Source organism: Lytechinus variegatus, chromosome 4 (genome assembly GCF_018143015.1).
Source record: "Lytechinus variegatus isolate NC3 chromosome 4, Lvar_3.0, whole genome shotgun sequence".
Lineage (NCBI taxonomy): Eukaryota > Metazoa > Echinodermata > Echinoidea > Temnopleuroida > Toxopneustidae > Lytechinus > Lytechinus variegatus.
In genome coordinates, this window is record NC_054743.1 from 30,347,783 (window position 1) to 30,360,639 (window position 12,857).

Sequence of the window (12,857 nt, forward strand, 5' to 3'; positions counted from 1 at the left end):
CTTTTAAAATAGTGATTAGAGTTTGCAGAAATCAGCTCTCAAAAATGACTTATTTTCATGGCATATTTCTGCCTTCGTCCGTCCTCTGGCGAGCTCCAGCTGAGTGACGTCACACCACGAGCAGCGAGCAGCTGAGCTGACAGCAGCCCATTGAAGATGATCTTTCCAATCAGCGTTTTTGCTCTTAGAATAGTTTATTCCTCTCAAGATTGGTCTTATTACATAGATAAAAGTTTGAATTTTTTGAACAGTAAAATGAAATGCACATTTAACATATTTTGGTAACCGATATTTAGCTTAGAAAAAATTATTTGTTTTCAAGAAATATACGTGAATAAACAAAGCATATTTTCACTTAGAAATCATGCTTGCACCACATTGATATTATTATCAATATAAAGCATAGACATTCGTCTTCACAACTGAATAAAAATTATGAAATTTAATTACGTAGCAAGTTCAGGAACCACAAAAAAACACGGCAATATATGATCGCGAAATGATTGGAATTGCACTTGGATTGCCGAAGCATTGCGAGGCAACTGCAGCGAACGCACTTTGTTCATATATTGTTATGAACACGGTCCATACAATAACATGGTCTGTGGACAAATCTGTACGCACGCAGTTTTTTTTATGAGTGCGGGGATCCTGGTTCGAAACTCTTTGATTTTTTTTTTGGTTCTGGATTTTTTTTTTTAAATTATGTTCCTTCCCCATTCCTATCAGCTCTTTTTTCTCTTTTTATTTTCATGTGAGATTCTATTCAGTCCTGTATTTATTAAATCTTACTTCTTAATTGCTGCTTTTGATTTTCAAGTTCTTGATTAGATTCTCTACTTATATTATTTGGGCAGCGACTCACTCACTCACTGACTGGAGTGGAGCAACACAATGACGACTGCAGTGGACAAAATTGGTCTTTACAGTCCACAATTCATGAAACGGGCAAAGGAACACAGTTCTGAATCACGTTTGGTCTGAAGTTGTCGAAAACAGAAATTGAATATCACATTACATGAAGAAAACGGTAAATTCGGAAGATATTGAACAGGTCAGTAAGGTGATTCAGTGCATGATGCACAGAGAGATGATGAGCACGTCGATTGTGTGACGTCATAATTCTCGACCGTTTTCGGCTGCGTGATTGTCGGTCTGGGGGGCTGAGAAGGGTGTCTAATAATTTCATTTCTTGCATTTCCACGACATCTATAAGACTTTTTAGTGACATATTTGTGTATAAAAAGACAATACCTTTCCATCCATATATAATTTGTCTATAATCATCACTTTCGTGAAATTTTCTTCGTGTGTCTCCTTTAAAGGTCAAGGCCTAATAATTTGGCATCCAAACGTGACAATATTTTTGGTTATTAATTCCACCAATTAAGTTTCATCAAAAGAGGGTTTATACTTGGATGAATACCTACACTGGACCGTAGTATATCTAATCTGGTTATAATTTATATAGTTCAGAATAAGGACCCCTTCGACATCGTCAATGACTATCGTTGGTCCGATGAATATAGTCGTCTAAGAGCGAGCTGCGGTGGCTTCGACGACGCGAAGTAAAGCGAGCGAACTCTCGACGAAAAGCCAGTCCAGATTCGCGGACGAAATGATGAGGGCTGAGAGCCACAGTACGAAGATTGCTACGATGAATCACAAGTCACGAACTCTGAGTTCGAGGATGAAGTACGAGCCCAGCTCGTCCAGTTCTTTGGAACAGTCGTGCCTGGTGAGATGAGGGCAGATGTGGTGGCTTTACCTGGCCTGTGCTGCCTGGATCCAGCCTGCCAACGATGGGGATTAAGACTCAGCTGTGCCTGCACTACACTGCCTGCACTACACAGCCTGCAACATTCACCCAAAGTAATGGCCTACGAGAACCACACCCTCACACTCCGAGTTAAGACCAAATGTGGAAGGGTCTTCCTCTCCCGAGAATCAAACGATTTCTGATTTGCTTTTACTCAAACACCACTCCATCTTGACTCTCACAAAGACAAAGTCATTAACATTCTCAATATTCCTCTGCTTTACTCTTCCACGCTGAACATATCCAATTAAAACTACTTAACTATCCAAGCTTTAATTTCACCTATTCAAAACTCCCATCTCAAACGTTCTCAACAATCTTTTCCTCTCATACATAAAAACAAACATCTATAGAATTTTAGAGCCCCATTGAACTTAACTAAATAATTATATCAAGTTAAATGACCCAATGCTCATGACCTAAGCTTGTCAAGAAGTCAAAGTAAAATTCTAATCCTGCACCCCAGCGGGTTTGATCACTTACTTAAAGATACAGTTGATTAACTCTGGGACTATGACAAGAGTCAACCACCCAAATTCCTTTTATTATATACAAGCTGAATGGTTACTAGGGGTTAACACTAAATAGACTTACAGTCGCATTGTGACAGTAAGTAAATTATGACAAGGGGCAAGGACATTTTTAGGCCATGTACTTTATTATCAGGGATTTGTGATTTTCTCCTAAGTACCCAGTCCCCTGGGGCAGTAATCTAAATAAAACCAAGGTAGTATATTGTTTTATGTCCTCATGAAATAAAAATATAATTTGAAATAAAGCTTTTTGGAAAAATTACATTTTAGCCATAATATGTATTGGAGTACATGGAAGAGTAGTCCTTGCCTTATACACCGATATGGGCGAATTTTCATGGAAGTGAGCCCTCTACGTTTATTATTACACGCTGGGGGCTTCTCAATCAGCTTTCTTGCAATGATCATTGCTTTCTCACAGACAAACCACGAATTATTCCTTGCATTTTCCGGACATTACAACTTTATTTTGATTAAAGTTATTTCATTTACGATGGATGAATGGGTAGATGATGTACGCCATTGGCCTAAGTTGGAGTTTCAAGGTATGTTATTGCGATTTAGAGGCGAGTTTTGCATGCGTTTTCGGCATTCGAAGTTTTGGAGACGCCGTTGCAACGGTGTCCCACGTATTCATTATCGTGTATGTTTACATGCAGGTGACTTTCTTGAATTGAGGAGAGTGAGAGACGGAATGATTTAGAGTTAATATATAAATAATTTAAGGAATTTTAGTCATTAAAATGTAGGATGGAGTTTGCTCCACGGAATTTCATACAATAAATGTGCAAGTATAATCAATTGCCTTGATGAGAAGTCTGATGATCTGAACGTCACTCATTCATGAATTGTCGTGATCTATCTATCAATAGTTTTGATTAAAAAACATATTAACAAGATTATTTCAAAAGCCACTCAAATGTTAACGATTGAAATGTATTCTTTTGAATCCTTCGAGCGATAATTCTATTAATTTCTTACTTTCCCCAAAAAATCGTCCTCCAGAGACAATATTTCACTCTGAATTTGCTGTTCTTCACATGACCCTGCAGCCCTTAGGTTGAATTTAACACTTGTAATTGTCAATAAGAAAAAGATCGGGATGATCATTTAGAATATTTTTTTTTAAGAATTCGTAACAAAGTTGCAGTTTTTTATATGATTGATTAAAATATACCTTTATTTACCGAATTTTTTATGAGAAAAATTGGTAATTTAAAGCGATATTTTAATTTATTTCTTAACTAAGAACCATAACAAAATATATATGATATGAAAGAGGGTGAAAATCTCTTTTATGATCGTGCATATTCATATTTTGTAAGGAAACGATGGTTGTGATTGGCTCAGATTTCATGAGACCAAAAAAGGATCCAGCAATCAGCGCGAAGTTCGACGAAATGGACAATTAATGGCGGCGTCCATAAGATTTCCGGGTTGCACGTACGTGACGGAGGCACTCTCGCTACACGCCCGGTAGATGCGGGCCTCAGTACGAACGAGCTCTCGCTCATTCAACTTTCTCATCCAGCTGCTATCCAGAAGCCCCCCAGCTGCTCTCCAGTTGTAGCGCCACTTACGGCGGCTTGCGTAGAAGGTCGCCCAAACCGTATTGGTGCACTGATAGTAGTCTGCTATGCAGACTCTGAATGGCTCATGAGGTGGGATCTGCTACTGGTTTGCGAAGCAAACCAGCCTGAAAGCGCGAGCGGAGCGATCCACTTCTGCAGCCTCAGTAGACCTAGTCTGCTATGCAGACTCGTTGAATCAGCTAAGGTACACACACTGCAGATGTGGGTCTACATTTGTAGACTACACTGATAGTGGAGAGATCAGTGTATTGGTGTCATAAAGATGATCAGTGTATTGGTGTCATAGAGATATAATTAGTATACATCTCTATGATTGGTGTATATCCCTGTGACATCCCATATGAGGCCAGTTTTAAGTCTCCATGAGTATAGTGATTACCAATATTTACAACTTTGAAAAATTCATAACTTTCTTGTTGTTTGTCCAATATTGTTCAAACTTTCACCTATCAACTTGTCAGATTTTTCCTTTTTTACCTTTTCCCCTTTAAGAAAAGTCCTTCTTTTCCGTATAATACATGAAACACATATGATAATTCACTATCAACTATTAATGAATATCATTCTACTTGCAGACACATTATAATATAAAATCAGTCAGCGCCAGTGTGTTGTTTTAGTATAATGATGATTCAATCGATGTCGCAAGCGCAAAGTGTAAGCGCATACATTCGTAATTCCGAAGCTTCGTAATTCCGAAGGTTCGGTTATTCCGAAGGTTCATATTTCCGAAGGTTCGTAATTCCGAAGGTTCGTCAATCCGAAAACGAAATAAGGTTCGTAATTCCGAAGGTTCGTCAATCCGAAAACGAAATAAGGTTCGTAATTCCGAAGGTTCGTTAATCCGAAAACGAAATAAGGTTCGTTAATCCGAAAACGAAATAAGGTTCGTTAATCCGAAAATTAAATAAGGTTCGTATTTCCGAAAATGAAAATAATTCATTTTGGTAACAAAAACGATGTTGTCATTACAAGATTACACGATATTATGCAATGATAGTAATAACGATCGATGATACATGCGTGTGTTGGGGCCAAAGCTGAGTCATTAAGAATATAGGCGCCCTGATCAAGCATAGGCTAATTTCGATTTTATCTGAGCAATTACTGCCTATAAGCAAATGGTTTAATTAAAGATGCAGGGGATCAAGTGTGTTGGAAGCGTGCGAGCAACCTCTAGATAATAGGATTTGTATTGGAGGGGATGTCATTTTTAATAACAGCTTCTGCTGGTAATAAAAATAATACTAATAATGATCCTTGTGAGATGTTGAAAGCGAATCGCAAGCTCAAACTAGTAGACATTTCATGTAACAAGACGTGAAGTGAGCATTCGGAGTATTTTTTGTAATCGTGAGAAAGATGTGTATCTTTCTAAAGAATTAATGCGAGGGCGAGCTGTAATTTGTTTATATACTGACCTGGGGCCCGTTGCATGAAACTTTTTACCTGAGAAAACTCAGGTTGTTTTTACAGGAGTTTTTGCCCTGTGCTAAAGTCAATGGAGGAAATCAGACTAACCTTAGTTTTCATTTTTTACCAGAGTTTTCTCGGGTAAAAAGTTTTATGCAACAGGCTTCAGAAAGTAATCTTTTAAGGACTGCATTTAGTGACTCATGAATAGAATATATATCTCACGAACTAAATAATGAGAGCGCGAACCGCAAGCTTAAAATTTGTGATATTCCAACCTGAAAACTGGACATTTCATACTTCTTTTTTGTAACCAGGAATAGAATGAGTTCCTCAATAAACAATACTTGCTGCGAGCGAGAAACGTGAGCCAAATTTTTCCGATTTTCCAACCTGAAAACTGGAAATTCTAAGCATTCTTGTAAAAAAAATAATAATAGCTGGGAGAATAGTTTTCAGAACTGAAGTGGCTTCCCTGGGTAAATAATATCTGTATCAATATCATTCTAGGCCCATATGAAATTTCCAAAAGTTTGAGCACGTGATTCGCTCGCAACATCTCACAAGGATGCCCTTTTAACAGTAATTGACCAAAAAGGTGAATTTTACATCTTCAGATTTGACTTCTTCCCCCAAACCGCTTGCTCTCTACGCTCGCAGAAATGAAACGTAAATATATAACTTTAGTGATCACTTAAAAAATTGTGCTTAATTTAGTTACTACAAAACACACAACCTCTTTACACAATATCCGTTTGCAACAAATTGCCCCTATTGGCCCCTTTTTTTGCTTTGCCACCCCCCCCCCCCCCAAAAAAAAAAAAAACGTTCCGCCGCCATTGGTTAAAACACGCATCGTCTTCATGGCTAACTGCAAAAAGTTCTTAAAATGTCCCCTTTAGATCAGGTCAGAGCTTATATATTTTTAAAATTCTGTTCGCGCTTCTTGCTAGTAGTTATTGTCTAAATTTAGTTGATTAGTGTGATGTATGGAATTGAAGACTAACCACGCAAGCTTGATGTGCAGCGTTGTAAGCATGCGCGAGAGAGAGAGCAAGATGGCGTAACATTAAATGACAGACACTACTCTACTTCGCTGTGCTATTATCTCATTATTATGTATCCCTTTAAGAACCACAACACAAGAACATAACAATTTGGCGACGAGGATGCAGGGATAAAGATGAGATTATACATTGGACTTGTTTTCCAGTAAGTGACATGCATTCCGAATTTCCGTATAAGTTTTGGAAATTGGCCGCGGATATTGTCGCTGACATTCAGCATAGTGTGATCGCCGATCGGACAATCGCAGCCGAGCCGTAATTTTGATGACGGATGTAAGTGGCTTAATTGTTGAAATGGACGTTTTGCAGAAGCCTCACACCGCTCATGCCAGCCTATGTTGAGACCGAGTTATGTAGTGTCTGCAGCCCTTAGCCATACCATATAGGCATAACTGTTGTAAATCATGCCTAGCCCAGACTAGATTACATTTTGACTGTTGTCTTGTTGACATAGCAAATTGGAGCCAACTTCAAGCCCGAAGTCTAAAGCAGCCCAGCCCATGCAGCAGCAAGCAACAGAGCCCAAGCCAAGGACCAAGCCGAGGACCCAGCCGAGACCTCTTTTGTCAGGTTCAGCCCAGACGGTGTTGCAGTCAAGTCCAGCCAAGCAAGTTTTGAGTCTGCAAGCAAGGACAAAGGTGTCGTGCCAAGAACTGTCTTAAGACTTGATAAAATATTTCAAGCCAAGCTGCATATGTATTTGAATCAAACAGAAACAAAACATCAAATATTTAAGACTTTTTGATGGACTTATTATGAAGAATAATAAACACAGCATTTAATTATTGTGAACTGAAGCTTAATCTAAGACTAAAGGTAAGACTAAGTCTAAGACAAATTGGTCCAGGTCCAAAAAATACATTATGGTTGTAATTGCAACGTTGTGGACTAGCGAAGTAAAGAATTATTCGAAACATAGATCTGGTCTAATGTAACAAAGTACCGTACACGCCCTGGTGAGTTGTTATACTGGTTTAGTATTTAGATTTAGGTCATTAAAATAGCAATTATAGATCTAGGTCTAGAATCAACAGGACCAAGCCCTAAACTGAATTGAGGTCTGATGTTTATACAGTAAATAACTATAAACTAAGCTAAGTTTATGCCGTAGTCGTATAACAAGTCAGTCCAATCAGCTGGTCTAAGACTCTGCAAGTAAGACCAGGCCTATAAAATTTAGGACCAAGAAAAAGGTCTAGATATTTGTTATTCCATTGAATAACTGCAGCCTCACCACACAAGAGGGTAGTCCCACATATTCCAGTTGTGTGTAGTGATATAGTAAGGTCAATTGTTGGACTATAGTTCAATTGTTGCAGGTATACATTAATAATGCTTTGTTGGCATTAAGTACTTAGAAAAAAAAAAAGCTTTGCTTGCGTACGCGCAATTGCAAGATCAAAATCATATTTATGATCAATAAGTCTAGATACTTGGTAATACAGCTACCTATTGTCTAGTTACAATCAAGTTAACAGCTGGATTTTGTACAATACATGAGACAAAATTATGGCAAGCCAACATATAGGTAGTGTGCCCAAACTGAGTGATGGGTACAATTTTGACGAATGGCTTGAACTCCTAGAAGCATGGTTTGATGCTAACAATGTACAGGAAGATGGGAAAAGAAGGGCAATATTTCTGACAAATCTTGGTAGCAAGAGCTATCACATTCTCAGAGCTCTCTTGCAGCCTAGTAAACCAATAGATCAAACATACACAGTATGCAAAAACACGCTTCAGTCACACTTCGTACCAAAGCCTACCGAAATTGTTCAGCGCTATAGGTTTTACACTTGTGTGCAAAAACAAGATGAGTCCATACCGCAATTTGTGGCAAATTTGCGCCAATTAAGCGAAGGCTGTAATTTCAAAGAATTAGATAACATGATTAGGGACCGCTTAGTAGTGGGTTGCCGGGATATCGCAATTCAACGCAAGCTGTTAAGTGAGTCATCCCTAACCTTACAACATGCACTTCAGACCGCAACAGCTATGGAGGTAGCCGACAGAGATGTCGAAAAGCTCAAGGTATTGAGTAAAGGGACCGAGTCACCTACAGTTCAGAAGATGCAGGGCAGAAGCCAGCGTAAACCATTTGTGTCCTCATCGCATAAAAATACACATCAAAGACAGAAGCAGGAAGTGCAGGAAAAGTCTCAAAAGCCAAGTCAAAAGAAACAGGAAAAACCTGCCTCAAGATGTTGGAGATGTGGTTCAGGTGATCATGTCCAGTCAGCATGTAGATTTAAGGATGAGAAATGCTATCAGTGTTCTCAAGTGGGTCACACCCGCAGCCAGTGTGAGAAGATCAAGCAATACAGATCTAGAAAGAAATCTTCTAACCACTTGGATGGTGAGGAAGGTGCAGAACTGACAGAAAACATGCCCAGTGTAGAACTCAGACACCTTAGGGGTGGAATGGTAAATAAGATGGCAAAGTACAGTGAACCGTTCCAGACTAGCCTAAGCCTAAATGGGATCCAAGTTAACTTAGAAATAGACACAGGAAGCCCCTGGACGATGATGTCGCAGCAGGATTTCCATAAACTGGGACATTGGGCTGATGTGAAGCAAACACATGTTTCCTTGAAAACATACACAGAGTCATCAGTACCAATCATCGGGGAGGCAATGGTAGAAGTCAAGTTTGATGCCAGCCATCCACCAAAGAAGTTGACACTTCTTGTAGTTGAGAAAGGTGTTGCGTTACTGGGCAGAGACTGGATGCAAGCCGCACCAGGAGGAATCTACAGATTCATACAGAATCACCTCAACCTTCAAACACATATTTCCAACAATCCAGAAACCGTGCATAAGATACAAACTACCTTACAAGACATTTTAGTGAAGCACAAGCAAGTGTTTGACTGTTCAAAAGTTGGTAAACTTGAAGGCTACCAGGCAAAGGTGCATCCACAAGACGATGGAGATAAAGCCAGGTTTTACAAAGCTGCACCAGTCCCATATGCAATGCGCCAGAAAATTGACGAAGCCATTGATGAGCTACAGGACCAAGGTGTGATTGAGCCGGTGAAGTTTGCTGATTACGCATGTCCCATTGTAGTGGTGAAGAAACCAAATGGTAAAGTCCGCATCTGTGGCAACTATAAGTTGACAGCAAATAAAGTTCTAAGGGTGGAACGGTACCCAATTCCTTCGCTCCAGGATATGCTCCAGGACTAAGGTGGAGGTCAACAGTTCAGCAAGCTTGACCTTTCACATGCATACCACCAGATAGAACTTGATGAACAAGCAAGGAAGTACACCACAGTAAATACACACAGAGGACTGTTTCAGTACACTAGGTTACCCTTTGGTATAGCCACAGCCCCTGCGCTCTTCCAAAGAGCAATGGAGTCACTCTTAGCCGACATACCAATGTGTCGCCCATACCTAGATGATATTATAGTTAGCGGGAAGACAGATGAAGAGCACATCGCCAACTTGCAAGCTGTACTACATTGCCTAGAGAGTAATGGACTTCGACTGAAAAGGGAAAAGTGTGAGTTCATGATGGACTCGGTGGAGTTCCTTGGCCACAAGCTGGATCAGCATGGAGTTAGCCCACTCCCAGACAAGATAGAAGCCATAAAGAAGACTCCAAGACCACAGAACCAGAGTCAACTACAGGCATATCTAGGACTTCTGGGATACTATCGGAAGTTCATACCGAATTTGACCAAAGAGATAGCCCCACTAATAACACTGTTGAAGGCAGAGTATGCTTCAGTGCCAAAGAAGCGAGGCGACCGGAACAAAGCAGATCCAAACCTGAAGTGGGGAGGAGACCAAGAAAGAGCCTTCCAGAAATCAAAGGAACTTGTTCAGAGTGACACAGTGTTGACACACTACGACCCCAGTAAGCCTTTGTTGTTGCAATGTGATGCAAGCCCCTATGGTCTAGGTGTAGTCATCAGCCATGTAGGAACAGACGGTCTAGAGCAGCCCATTTCATTTGCATCGCGCACGCTCACCAGAAGTGAAGAAAATTACGCCCAATATGAAAAGGAAGGACTCTCTGTGATTTTTGGTGTAAAGAAATTTCACAAGTACCTGTACGGAAGACGATTTACAATCGTCACAGACCACAAGCCGCTGTTAGGAATTTTCGGTGACACCAAACCTGCAAGCCCCATGGCCTCAGCACGGTTAGCCAGGTGGCACATGATCCTCTCAGCCTATGACATCATACACAAGGAAGGCAAACAGCACCAGAATGCAGATGCCCTTTCACGCCTACCCTTGGCAGATGATCAAACAGTATGGTCGCACCAGAGTCTTGCAGAGCTGGATGAGGAGCCTCCAGTTCAAATCAACATGCTGGATATTGACACAAGGCCAGTAGAAGCCGATGAAGTCAGAAGAATCACCAAAAGGGATCCTGTTCTTGCAAGAGTGACAGCCTATGTGATGAATGGATGGCCAAACCCCAAGAACGTTCCACCAGAGCTCAAAGTCTTTGCGCAGAAGAAGGAAGAACTCTCGATTGAGGACGACATCATATTATGGGGACATGGAGTGGTCATTCCAGACAACAAGCAGATGAGACAAAGGATCCTTGATGAACTCCATGGGACTCATCCAGGCATAGTCAAGATGAAAGCACTTGCACGATCCTTTGTATGGTGGCCAGGCATTGACAAAAGTTTGGAAGAGAAGGTGAAGACCTGTACAACTTGTCAGGAGCACCAGCGAAGCCCACCACCTGCCCCTATCCACCCATGGGAGTTCCCAGAATGACCCTGGAGTAGGATCCACATCGATTACGCCTACATCGATAACCAAAACGTGCTGATTGTTGTTGACGCCTACACCAAGTGGATCGAAGCTATTAGAGTAGCACACGCCACTCTACAGCTACAGTCACTGCCATGCGACGCCTATTTGCAACGTATGGTATTCCAGAAACAGTCGTAAGTGACAACGGCACCCAGTTTGTCTCTGAAGACTTTTCGAACTTCCTGTTCAACAATGTAGAACATGTTCAGACAGCCCCAAAACACCCTTCCAGCAATGGCCTTGCGGAAAGGGCTGTGCAAACCTTGAAAAATGGAGTGAAGAAAACCAGTGGAACATCATTGGAGATGCGCATCCAAGTATTCCTGATGACCTATCGGATAACTCCACAAGGGACTACCATGAAAACACCAAGTGAACTAATGTTCAAAAGAAGAATCAGAAGTAGAATGGATCAGGTTCGTCCAAACATGCACAAGTCGGTTCAGAAGCAGCAATCTGCAATGAAACAGGCTGCAGACAAGCGCTCAAAGATGAGACAGTTCAAGTTGAATGATACTGTCCTGGTGAAGAACTTTGCAGCCGGACCAACTTGGCTCATATGAATAGTAATCGAAACACTCAATGAAGTCATGTACGTGATAGAGTTACAGGATGGTAGAGAGGTACGCCGCCATGTGGATCACATGAGACTTTACACTCTATCGCATGAAAATGATCATGACAAGGAAGAAATGCCTGATCAGTACACCAATCTGCAACCAGAGATTCTGATTCGACAGTCACAGTATCCAAGCCAGACAACAGAGAATCCCAATATGGCACCTAGTACTAGCGAATCCTTAATTTCAAACACTGAACAGAGTAACGCTGATGCTACAGCCATGCCACAGCAGGTCCAAACAGAGTCTCTAAGTGATTCTGATGGAGCTGTCATGCCAAACATGCCAAATTCTCAGGACATGTCAGAAAGACGAATGTCCACCCGGAAATCAAAGACACCCTCAAAGTTAAGAGATTTCATTGTATATCATTGAATCTATACACGTTGGCAGCTAAAAAAAAATAATTAAAAAAAAGGAAGAATTGAAAAAAAAAAGTTGTTAACTTGATTGTAAATAGTTGTTGGATATACAGTAAAGAGAAACAATTATAGCCAAGTTAGAAGGCTTCTAGTTGGTATTGATACTAATTTGTAAAGAAAAGAGGTATGTTTTAAATTGGTAATTCAATTTGACAGTTGAATGATTTTTGTTTGAAAAAAAAAACAGAGGGTGAAGAGAAAAGAATGAAGTTCTATAGGTAGATAGAAATAGTGTTGCCTCTAAATTTGATATGGATGAAAATAATGACAATCACAAGTGTGGTATTTTTAAAAGTTGTTTATTGGAGAAATATGAAAAGCACATAATTCGCATTGTATATAAACTAGTCAGATTTAAAAAAAAAATGTCATAGGTTTTAGCCGTCATATGATTTGTGAACATTGTATTTGGAGTAATTCACGGGACATTATTCATTGATGCAAACACATTTATGCAAACTAATTGAAAAGGTTAGTATGATACAGTTTTAAGGATTACATTATTATATTCTGTTTCATGTGATAATAGTCACACAGTTTATGCTAGTGAGCAATTAACAGATAACAAAATGAAGTAATATGCCACATGTAGCTATTTCTTTACAAAGT